This window comes from Meriones unguiculatus, chromosome 2 (genome assembly GCF_030254825.1).
Source record: "Meriones unguiculatus strain TT.TT164.6M chromosome 2, Bangor_MerUng_6.1, whole genome shotgun sequence".
Lineage (NCBI taxonomy): Eukaryota > Metazoa > Chordata > Mammalia > Rodentia > Muridae > Meriones > Meriones unguiculatus.
In genome coordinates, this window is record NC_083350.1 from 138,508,361 (window position 1) to 138,520,995 (window position 12,635).

The following is a 12,635-nucleotide window of genomic DNA, read 5'->3' on the forward strand; positions in this document are numbered from 1 at the left end:
TTGTCAGAAATCTGAATATGGCATTTTTAACATGTGTAAGCTTATTGTGACAGAAAGTCCCGAAATCCCGGCAGTAGCTCCCCAAGGTCTCCGAGAAGATTTGGGCACAACAACAGATGACTGTGACTCTGGATTGTGGTATGCTAACCACTGGGCAATACTGCCTCAACTGGCCCACTGCTAGGGCCCAGCCAAAACCGTGGACACCTGGAGTCAATGTTCCACGTTGCTAAGGGCAATGTGAGGCTATTCTCTCATTTCTTTCTCCACAGAAACAGTCTCTTATCTTCTGTACCTTGCTGGACTGCCTCTGTTCAGGATGCCGTGAGACACAGGAGCCAGGGACACTGCCTAGGTGATGGACTAATTAGTCATCTCTGTCATTTTGATTGACACATAAATTGGTATATTTATTTAGCTTATAATTTATCCTTCTCAGGTCTCTGAACACCTTGATGGCTATGCTAAGCTTACGGTAGCTTTGCAGCTAGAGAGAAGACAATTAGATCCACTGTTAGCTCATTGATCAGTTCATTAGCTAGAACTACTGGGTATTAGATCTCTTATTTAGAAAAAAAACAGGTTTGCCTTGCTCACAGGACTCATGTTAGTTGCCTGTGTCTTAAAATAAATAAATGGAGCCTATGTAGGGTCTGAGGATACAGGAGTTTAGGTTGTAAAAATCCAGAAAGTGTTGTTATTTGGTCTGAGAAAATGTTTCAGGGTTAATAAATGCAAAAGATTGGAGAGTCTAAGTAGGTTTTTTAAGGTATATAATTATGAGTTATAAAGAGATAAAAATATTTTAAAGCAGATTAAAAATGGGAGATATTTTAAATTTCTCCCCCCTCTTTGCTACTGTTATACTTATGTTATGAGATTTCAGAAGTTCAGAGTTTTGGCATTGGTCAATAGAGTTGATGGAGCACTGACTGCTTATTATTCAGTCACCAGGTTAAGATTGTAATTTCCTTTGGTTGGCTTCTGGAGATAGACTTAAAGGTGCTTCTCGTTATGTTAAAAACATCTGTTTAATGTGTATATCTGACCCAAAAGTCATAGCTTTTACTATAATATTCTTAATATCTGCCATTTCTGGAGTAGATTTTGACACAGAAATATCTTAAATCTATTCTTTCTAGTTGCTTTGTTAAAAAAAAGTCCAAGCATCCAGGGTTTAGCACTAAAGCCAGTAATGTATTTCTGCCTAACTTTCCAGTGTAAACATGAAGATGGGATCTAAAAGTAGATGCTAAATGTATAAAAAATGGCCAAGCTCCATTTGTGGCTAATTACCAACAGCTATGCCCACAGAAGAAATGTTACCGTGGACGCACTTAAGTTGTTTATAAAGGTTATAAAACAAACAACTGATACTCATTCAGTGGGATGCAGTTTTGCCTGTTACTCTCAGAATGTTATGTTAGATTTACTGAATATATATTTCCTTTTGTGTACCAAAAAAATTCATATGAGTTTCAGGATGTGACCTGGATCTGGCATAGTTCAAAAGGATCGCAGATGAGATTTTCCCTAGTCTTTCCCATTTAATAGACACATTTTAACTTCTGTCTCCAGTCTGAATTTGTCTCAGCAGATTTTCACCTGTTTAACTCTGTTCCAGGATCAGCTATGGACTGCAAGCTGAGATCTGGACTTCCTGGAAACTGACATGATTGCTCCCTGCCTCTTCCGGTGGATCAACTAACCAGATGCTTGGGACTGCCCTATCGCCCAGCCTTTGGCATTTCAGCCTCCCTAGCCCCTGATGCCTACGGTCCAACAGTCAGCATCGAAGAAGCTCCAGAAGACGGATCTTCGCCCAAATCCCCCCCTAGCAGGCTGAAATGCTAAGTCAAAAGGGGCTGGCTCCCTGGCATTAGCTATTATCTTGGGCATCTGCTTAGCTGAAATGAAAACTAGTATTGCAGCAACTGGACTAAAAGCCTAGAGAGACCCTAGAAAAAAAGGATAACAATTCTCCTTGGCTTACTACCCCTATATCTACCCTAAAGGGACCCCTACTCATTTTGATTTTTATTATTGGGCCTTGTATTTTCAATTACTTAATGGCTTTCATAAAAAAAATGCTTGAGAGCAATACACTAACGGTACTCAGATCCCATTATAAAAAGATAAATCTATAAGATACAAGGGGTCATATCTGGAAGACCCAAGATTGGGTCTTCAAATGATCATGGGAAAGGGGGAATGAGAGACCAAAAGATAAAGTAGCAGCTATCATTAAGACCTAAAGTAGGTGAGGTAAAGAAGTTTAGTAATGCCCTGAGGGGAGAGCTACCTCACTGCATACCTCACAATAAAAAGACCCTCATGTGTTTTGCAATGGAGTCGATTCCTGTAGATCCTTTGGGGGCTCGCGAACTGGGTATAACAATATGGGGACGGAAAGGGCAAACTCTAATGAGGAACCCTTAAAAGGGCTAACCCTAGGAGGTGATATGTACTCAGCAGGGAACATGGTCAGGCCCCTCACAACAGCAGCTTGGTCCTTTCCGCAGATGTGGCCCAGCAGCAGCAAGGGCGTGACCAGGTTGTCTGACTGGTTCTATGTCATCCGTGGAAACTGGTGTGCTTCCGTACGGAGGGCTTGTTTGTCCCAGTTGGCTCTGCTACCAAACGGACTCAACAACTGGAAGGGGTGAACTTTGTAGCCAGAAAGCTCCAGGGTACCTCGATGGGCACAGTCCCAAACCAACAGTATCTCTGCAGCCAGAATCCTCCTGCAGAGGAAATATAGAAATCGCTGTCTTCAAAGTCTACCCTGGTAAGGTCTACCCTACAGATCCTCATTTGGCTAGAGAAAGGACAGAACTGAGCCGGGACATTAAGTTACAGAGGTGGGCATCAGCGCTCTGCTTATCGAGAGGAGTTGGAGCTGGAGCGGCTCCTGTGGCGGCGGCGTCCAGGAGATTGAGACCTCCTACCAACAGGTGACCTGCGTCTTAGGGAGCGAGATCTCCTCCTCATCCGTGGGGGTGACCTGCGCCACAGGGGAAGTGGTTGGAGTATTCTCCTGGGTGGGCTGAATCGCCAAGGGGGTGGCCGAGGCCAGGGCGCCAACACAGCAGTAGCAGTGATCTCCTGGCCATCAATTTGTCCTCCATCCATGTATTTCAGTGCCTTCTCTGCTTCATCTGGATTCTCAAATTCTACATATGCATAACCTTTGGATAGATGAGGATGCATCCTTTCTGCAGGCATGTCAATCATTTTAATTTTCCCAAAAGCAGAAAATATTTCCATGATATGATCCTCGGTCACGTTCCTGGTGAGCCTCCCAATATGCACTTTGGTGGGTTTAGGTGAAGGGCTCTGCCTTTTCCTTTCCTTTTCATCTCTTTTATTTAGGGGCCTTGGATTTGGAGCAGGACGGCTACCTGTTGTCATGCCTAAGCCCGAGAAGGGCTTGGGGAGCCAGAGGAGCCGCTAGAACTGGAGCTTCGGGATGTGCTCGAACTTCCTGAGCGGCTGGGTGCAGAGGATGAGCTAGAGCCGCTGCTTGAGCCTGTGCTGGTGCTGGAGCCTGCGCTGGAGGTTGAGCTGGACTGAGACCTGCCTGGTGCTGCTGCTCCCACTGGAAGAACTGCGTCTCTTCCGGGTTTTATCCCTGCCGCGATCCTTCTCACTCTTTGGTGGCTGCTTTATCCTTAGAGCGATCCTTGCACTTCTCGTCAGAGTGGTCTTTGCGTTTGGTGGGAGAAGGAGCCGTAGTGCTGGGCTTTTTGGTATTTTCTTTGACTCCTAGCAAGCTCTTCTTTTTCACTCCTGATAAATCCATTCTCCGCTTCTGAGGTGTTCAAAGCAGTGATGTCGGCCTCACTTGTCTCAACTCTCACTTCTAACTTGAGTCTGAGAAACCACCCCTAATCGATTGCAATTTACGCCAAAGAGCAGCGTCTTCCCGAGGCCGCCACCTCCTCCCGCTCTTCTCACACCCGGACGCCCCATTTATTTATTAATTTAATCTCTTTACAGCCTGATCCCAGCCCTCTCTCTCCTCCTCTCCTACCCTCAGGCCCCTCTCCCCTCACATTCCTCTTCCCTCATCCCGCCTCTCCTTTTCCTCCAGGCAGGGGAGGCTCCGAGGGGTAGCAACCCACCCAGGCCTCCCAGGTCCCAGGAGGACCAACGGTGGTACCCTCACCCGCTGGGGCCTGATAAAGCTAGCCCAGCTAGGGGGCATGGCTGCCAGTATTTTCTTTCTGTTGTCGGGATTTCTTTTGCTTTAATTACTAGGCCCTCTTACAAAAGCCATTGCTCACAAGCAAATGAAGATGTTTCCTCTGTTTGTAGCCCAGAACACGGGGAGTGCTGCAGAAGTAGCGTGCCACAATGCAAGGCCGGGATACAGCGATGTAAACCCACAACACAAGAAAGGGATCTGAGAACTGAGTTAGAAGCAAGGAAGGCCGTAGACACAGAGGAGTATTTTATTATTTCCTCCTGTTGTTCTCTGGTTGAGTTTCGTGCTTTCAATGTTCTCAGCTTGGCAGAAAGTGTTTGCAGGCGTGAAAAACACAGGCTGGGTTCTCTGTAAGATGTTCAAGGTTTAGCACATGTGACCAGACTTTGTCACAGTAGCACAAGACTCGTGTCCTTGCCTCTGTTCTTCATAAATAAATGTATACAAGCATGTAGGGAGATAAATATATCATAGAATAGTGACGGCTAGCGGCTTTCATTTCACAAATAACAAAAATGGAGGTATAGTTAACGGAATCTGGCCATGGGACTCTGCCATCGGCGATGGGCTTTATGGCCACCGGTCTTCAGAGTTAGCCCTTTTTACTCTCTGATTGTCCTGAGGACACAGCCAGAAGGAAGCAAAGAAAGAGCCCTATGAGACCCAAATCCATAGGAGGCCCTATCTTGGGCTTCTAAAAATTTCCAAATGTGATTAATAAAAATTCATTATCTATCATCTCCCTTATTCAAATATTCTACTATAGTATCACTGAGGGACCAAAACACTTGCTTTGTCAGTGCTTAGGTGTCCCTGTGCCTGAGGCTGATGTGTCTTTGGTGGCCTCTGGTCTAAAGCTGTGGCTTCATGAAGTCCTAGCTGGGTAATGACCACTACTGGTTACCCTGTATTGTCAGATCTACAACCTCTTAGACAGAAACCGAGCACTTAGAGCATTCTCAGAGCCGTCAGCCACTTGCTGTCACTCCTGACTGCTGGAATAAGGGGCACACAGACTTAATGATACCATCATTATTAAAGTGACAGTCTGACAAAGTCTTGATAAATTGATAAAGACTGATAAAGTCTCCTTCAGTTCTAATAGCCTTGAGGGTGTCACTTGAGCCACTATTCTGTCTTGAAGGCAGTTATCTACATCTTTCTGTTACATGGTTCAATAAACTGTTTGTTATCTCAGCCTTTGATTGCAATCTGAGGCAGGGTGGCAGCAGCACACAGACGGCACACACTTTCACAGGTGTTGGGAGGGTCAAGGGAAGCACCAAGCTGTGGCTGTGGTTGGGAGCTTTCGCAGATCTAGAAGGATACGGAGAAGAACCCATTTACCAGAATCTGGGACTTGGGGGCAAGTCGGGCTGTCGGTACAGACACAGCCCCTTGGCTCCAGCTCTATGAAGGATGAAGAGTGGGACTGAGGAGCTAATTCTTCCCTCTCTTTCTTCCTTCTTTCTTGATCTTTTGTTGCTTCCCACAGCAGAACTTGAGTGGAATTTGGGGAAAGGGAGGCTGTTTGATACGTCTAGTGAACTCAGCCTATGGCAGTAAACATGATGTACAGGGGACCTGGAAGTGTCCTGGACAGCACTCCTCACCACTCTAGCTCCTGCCACGTTATTTTACAAAGGGCTGTGGGATATTAGGGAAGGTTCTTACAGAAATGACTTTTATGATTGTTACAGCATGTGGTGATCACCTTATCCTGTCATTCAGTCCCACTCACTGAATCTTTCTTTATTTTTTTTAATATACTTTGAAAAAGTACAAAGAATTTAGAAATCAGTCACTGCTCTCAGAGGGTAACAACTGACCCCTCAAATTAAAAACAGTCTTCATAAAGTTACTGTATTTTATAGCATCTACAGACTCAGTTCTCTTTCCTATGCAATGTTTGCCATTTTTTTTTAGAAAGTTCATGTTATCTTTAACATAGTTAAAAAAAAAAACAGAACCCTAATTTATGATCTCAGGTGCAAATAACTAATATTTCATAAGAAGTAGCCCAATTAAACTGTTCATTTGGTAAGGTTCTTACGATGGGGACAGAGTAGCTCAGGAGTAGAACATGTGCCTAACATATGTGAGGTCCTGGGTTTGATTCCCCGATACTGGGGGTGGGGGGAAGACATCACAAGAGGAAAGAGGATGTTGTCCGGAAAGCAGAGAGGTGTTTTGAATGGTAAACACTGTTTTGAATACTTTTGTGGTGGTCATTTGCCTATGGAATTTGTGGAGATGAAATCTAATAATGTTTGTATCTTATGCCTTCAGCACAAGAACAATCATCAAGCCTGGATAGAGACTGTTTTTATACTCTTCCAGGACTGAAGATGGTGTGTGTTGGTCCCGTCGGGAACCATGCTTCAGAATTTGCTGGTGTCCCTCTCACATCAGTGTGAACTAGTAAATAAATGGTGACTAATTTCATCCTGCTTCCTGCACTTTGGATATTTATTTTCTACTTACCTGCTCAGTTAAATGAGTCATTTTGTGATGAGCCCAGACAGCCAACTTGACCACAGAGTAAAGACTAAATATTAGAGGACCACAATGCCATTGTTAGACTGTGGAGGCAGCTCTAGCACTGAACTGTGGTCACCATGTTACCCATAAGGAGAGAAGCAACTGTGAGTTAAAGTACTTTTGCTGCTTTGAAGGAAATTCCACCCCATCCGCTCTTCATCATTATCTTCATCTTCTATTGGATGACCTACACGCATACATGTCTGAAGAGAAAGTGCTGATATTACTAGAGGACACTAGTCTTGGAAATATCAGAGAACTGTTCTCAGCTGCTGCTTTCAGCTCACACTGGCACCTTTTGTAAACATCGCAATCTCTGTTCCACAGATGAGAGCTTCAGCAAAGCCCCGTTATCAAAGCAAACAGCTCAACACGGGCTCTGAACCGGCTCCAGCAAACACTGTGTGTCCCGTGCAGAACTGGTTAGTTCACTCACACAAATGTCAAAGAACAGGCTGCCCCGGAGCAAATCATCAGCCTTGCGCATATACATGGACAGAGATTTCTGCACTTTCTGCATTTTCCAAGGTTCAGAGAGAAGCTGGGTGTTGTATTCAGTGATCTAAAGTACTAGAGGCTCAGTGCATCTTGGGAGAGAAACAGATTTCTGGTTCATAACACAAGAATAAAGTCTGTCTTGTAGGCACTGTGCAAAGAATTCTTTTCTTCCTTCCCTTTTTCCTTCCTTTCTTCTGTCTTTCTCTTTCTTTCTTTCCTTCTTTCTTTCTTGTCTGAGACAGGCTTCCTTTGTGTTGCCTTGCTGTCCTGGAACTAACTCTGTAAACTAGGCTGGTCTTGAACTCATAGAGATCTACCTGCCTCTGCCTCCCCTGTGCAAAGGATTCTTAATTAAGTAGAATTACAACTCTATGAAGGAAAAACTTAGAAAGACAAGATGGAGAATTCGAAGACCAAGGTAAGTCAACAGAAGCAGCAGGTTGGATTTATAAAAGAAAGACCACTTCTTTCCTTATGATAAATAAAGGTTCATAGATTGTGTATCTTAGAGTGTCTGAAGAGGTCCATGGCCTTGAAGAAAGGGATCCTGTGCCCTTAAGTCCATTTGCATACATTTCTCCAGACAGTGGAGCTTTAAGCAAGACACTTATTGAGATGGCATGCTAAACCATCTAGAAGAAACGGTGGGCAGCCCACTGTTATATCAACACTACATATTGGCACACTCTGAATCTAGAATGTGCAGGTGCAATGAAGCTATGTTTACTGTTAAGTGGCCACAAGGACAGGAACAAACATCCCTCCCCAGAGTGAGATTGGCGAGTCATCTAAGAATCACACTGGGCAGAGCTCTTTGGACATTGTTTGCTTGCTCAGGAAATATAGAGAGAACTCAGAACTCTAAATTAGGAGACCTGCAAGGATTCCTCAGGAAATGTGGCTGGAAAGGGAGGTACTAGGAACCAAGAATGGACGACCGGATGCCAGGTATCCTGAGGTATGCTTAGAAAAGGTGAAGCCGAAGCAACTTCCCTTCTCTGCTGGCATATCATCAAAAGCTCCCCCGCCCTTTGGCCGTGAGCCAAGGCAGGAGGCAAGAACAGAAGGAACTCTATGGGTAAGGGTGTGTGCTGTTCCTTTTTCTCCCTTTGGTTGTTGGAATCAGTTTAAGAGAATGATTGTTTAGGCGATCGGTAACAAAATTGCCTGGCTCTGCTGTTGCTACGGGTGGCGAAAGTGGACAGTAGTCAGCCAGGGTGCCGTTTCTTTTGTGTTTGATTTGTCTTGCTTTCACCGCTCTTTCTTGGGTGCTTCTGTCCAGGGTATATGGGCTGGAGTTACTAAGTCTGAAGAGAAGAGCTTCTAGGAGCTTTTGCTTCAAGCAGAAGCCAGTGCACAGATTGCTTCACTTGGAGGCTTCTTTCTCTGACCCAGACCTGTGAGTACCTGGCGGACAACCCTCAGGGTCGCACCTGTAATACCCAGTGAAGGGCAGACTCTGTGGGAACGAAGCAGGGTCCCCGGTGGCTGTGAGGGAAGGCCACCAGATCAGAGCACCCCAGTGAGCTCTTCCACAGCCGCGGTGAAGTGGGGTGTGAGGCCTCCTCTCCTGCTTCTCAGGCCAACTTCAGGTTGGGAGGTTGAAAGGATGTAAATTAAGAAGTAGGGTTTTTAGGTTCTTACAACAACTGCCTTGTCACCTTTTCTCTCACTCTCTCACCCTTTCTGAAGTGAAACAGGCCGTTTCTGTATATAGGAGTGCAACTGTGAATAGGGAAAAAAAAATGTGTAGAAGCCTAGCAATTTCAGAAGGAGCACAGAAAGGTGCCTGAGGTCGCTAAATACATTTTATTAGTTATTAAACAATTGTGAACAGATGAAGAAAGGGTTTGAGCCTATTTAATACTCCTTTCCTTAAGTTAGCCAAACACACACACACCTACACACACCTACACACACACACACACACACACACTCACAGGCACACACAGTATTCCTACTTACAATAAATACTCTATTTTTATAAATACAATAAATACTACATGAATCTTCTGGACCACGAGTTCCTGCAAGGTAGGGTCCACTGGTTCCTCTTCCATTCTTGTCCTGAGGCACCAAGCTTGGCACATATAGTCTAAATCCCTACTGGATGGATGGATCGTAGGCCAGAAATACTAATGATTTCTCAGTTATTTTTGAGAGTGTTGAAACAAGACTTGATACTGTACGTGTGTTAAAAAGGGCACATTCAAGTAGCTCCGACAGAACGTTTAGTTTAGTCTTAGTAAATGCATTTTTAAGTACTAATAATTGAGGGTCTTGAGGATGCTGTGTAAGTATTCTACCACAAAGCTACACCCCCATCCCCACACCAATGAATTTAATAACTTTTAGAAAAATGTGTCAATAATATTTCCCTCAAATAATTTGAAAACAAATAGAAATGCATACATTTTAGCATGCCTTTCTGCTTTCCCACCAAGGACAAAGGGCTCATTTGAGACTACAGTATTAAGATTTATTTTTTAAGCAGTGAAAAGATGTTTGAAGTCTTGCTTCGTTATGTTTGATGAGAATGTCTTCCTAACACTTGGAATAAAACAGTCATTTAATTAAATTTGACCATTAGTTTAGTACCCGTAAAAAATTAAGGCTATCAAAATAAAAATCACTGGAGGATGAGCCCAAGGTTCTAAATGTACTAGAAAGGTAATCTTTAAAATGTGTGCACAACCCACAAGTACATTAAAAAATGACACCCAATGGTATACATGTGGATCATCCTTTTTACTGGTGAAATTAGCTCTCACAGGCATGCAATGACATCTCGTGGTGATAAGCAGACACATCAAAGACCTTTGACTTTGTGTTACTTGTGTAAAGAGGGATATGTATTCCAGAGAGGCGGCTAGACAAGTAAGTACAGTGAATGACTACATTTCTCTTTAAACAAAACTTCCTTACATTTGCAATGAAACAAATGTGGGGTTTGAGAAACTAACTGGGGAAGTGAGAGGGTGCACTGGTAATCCCAGAACGCAAGACTGTTATGGGGAAGGATTGTAAGTTTGAATCAGACTGGCCCACATGGCAAGACTCTTATTTCTTTTCAGTAGGTCTCATGATTTTAGAAGAATTTACTCAATTCCTTTAAGCAAGATATTTCATAAGTAATAATATCCTGTTTATTAAGAAATTATCATTGTGGTTGGCTTTCAAACAAAGGAGGTTTTCTACAGTTATGATTGTCTTTGATTTTACGCTTATACAGAGGGGAGTATTATCAAGGCTAAAGGAGCATTAAAGGAGTTAAAGCTTTTTACCAGGACCAGTGAGATGGCTCAGCAGGTAACTGGCCACCTGACTGATGGGAGTTCAATTTCCAAGATTCACATGGTAGAAGGAAGACACTTGATTCTTGCAAGTTGCCCTTTGACTTCCACTCACACACACTGATGAGCACACAAACAGAAATGGCATACAATATTTAAATTTAAAAAATTCTATATGATAACTGGGGTAGTTTAAATAAGGATGGCCCCACAGGCTCTTGTATTTGAATGCTTAGTCATCAGGGAGTGGCACTATTTAAAAAGGATTAGGAGGTGTGTCCGTGTTGGAGGAAGTATGTCATTGGGGATGGGCTTTGAGGTTTCAAAAGCTCAAGCCAGGCTCAGTGTCTCTTTTCCTGCTGCCTGTGACTCCAGATGTAGACCTCTCAACTACTTCTCAAGCACCATGCCTGCTATGCCTGCAGCCATGTTCCCTGCCATCATAATAATGTCCTGAACCTCTGAAACTGTAAGCTATCTGTAGAGCTTGTTTTTGAACTCTACTTTATTTGGGGTGCTTAGGTCTCTACCTCCCTTCCAATCTCCCAATGTAGGAGAGAGAAAGTTATTGGGGAGAGGGCTACAGACCCCTTCATTTCTCCCAGCTGTTTAGGGTCAATGTGTTCTTTTTGGGCTCTAGACCAGTCTCCCTCAGTAACAAACACAGCCAGCAGCCTCCTCCAAGCTGCTGCGCCCTGCAGGGTTTCTCACTGTCTGTCTGCTCCAAACAGACAGGTCTCTCAGGTCTCTCCAAACTGCTACACGCCACACGCCAACACCGCACACCACCGCAGCTTTCTCTGGGCTCTCAAATTTATACACCTCCCCAACCCCAGCCCTGGACCTCTCCTTTCTCCCTGCCACCGGAGGCACAAGGTAAGATCATTACCAGCTGGCAATGCCACGCCCGGCATGAGACAGCAACTGTGGACAAACTATAGCCCAACTAAAATCCCACACTTTGGATTAAATAAAAAACATATTTACATAACATAACTGACTTTACAAAGAAATCAACACTTCCATTACAGCAATTTCCCCCAATGAAGTGCTTTCTAAGAGTTGCCATGGTCATGGTGTCTCTTCATGGCAAGAGAACAGTGACTAAGACAATAATGTAAGTGAAAAATTTCATCCTTCAAAATACTCCCAGTCACTGAAGTATCCCTTTTGTTAACTAGTAGCCAACAGGGGCCAAAGAGCTGGCTCAGGGGTTAAGAGTACATGTTGCTTTTGCAGAGGACAGGAAATTGGTTCCCAGAGTGGTAGTTGACAACCATTCATAACTTCAGATCCAGGGGATCTGATGTCCCCTTCTGATCTCTGCGGGCACCAGGCGTGCACATATGCACATATGTACGTCTTGGCAAAACACTCATGTACATACAAGAAAAACAAATAAATCTATTTTTTAAAAATATATAAAGTACCTGATAGTCTCTAACTGGAGAACAGAGTTTCACAGATAAATTATTTCAGTCTCCTCTTGTGGTAAAGAGTCCTCAGAGCCAGGAGGACTTGTATCACCATCTTCTGATTCCTTTTTTAAATGCATAGATCTAAAATTAAGAGTGGCAACTTTTCTCGGTGACAGTCTGAAGCTGGCAGATCACGGTGTTTTCCTCTGAGCATCACTGACACACACTTACTGAGATCAGCTTGTCTCCAGCTCGACCAATTGGTTCTGGGGACCAATTTCTTGTTCTCTGCAACTCAACAGATTCATTAGCAGCAAGAAGAAGTTTATGATGTGGATTGAAGGAGGCCATCCCTTTACCACATGAGCGTCCTGGGTAAGCATCAGTTTTTACCTCTCACCACAGCACTTGCTGACCAGAGGAGTCCATTTAGTGGACATTCTGAAACCTGGGAATCGTAGTTGGTCATGTGGCCAGATTGTTCTATGCACTGAGGGCTAGATGAGTTAAAAAGGGAAAAGAGACTGAGGCATTTTTTGCAAGTTACTTTTAATCAAAACCCCAAAACATGTTATATGCCAGCTATGGCCATCTTAAGAAAAATTAATAAAATTTTAAAATTTGTGGGGATTTTCTGCTTGTTGACTGACCCTCAGCCAAGCGATCAAGAGATTAAGA

General features: G+C 43.8%; 1 pseudogene; it reads right to left on the minus strand.

Annotated features, from left to right (window-relative positions):
* Positions 1-2,880: 2,880 nt before the first annotated feature.
* LOC110545675 (RNA-binding protein with serine-rich domain 1-like) lies at positions 2,881-3,960 on the minus strand (annotated as a pseudogene).
* Between the last annotated feature and the right edge of the window lie 8,675 nt (positions 3,961-12,635).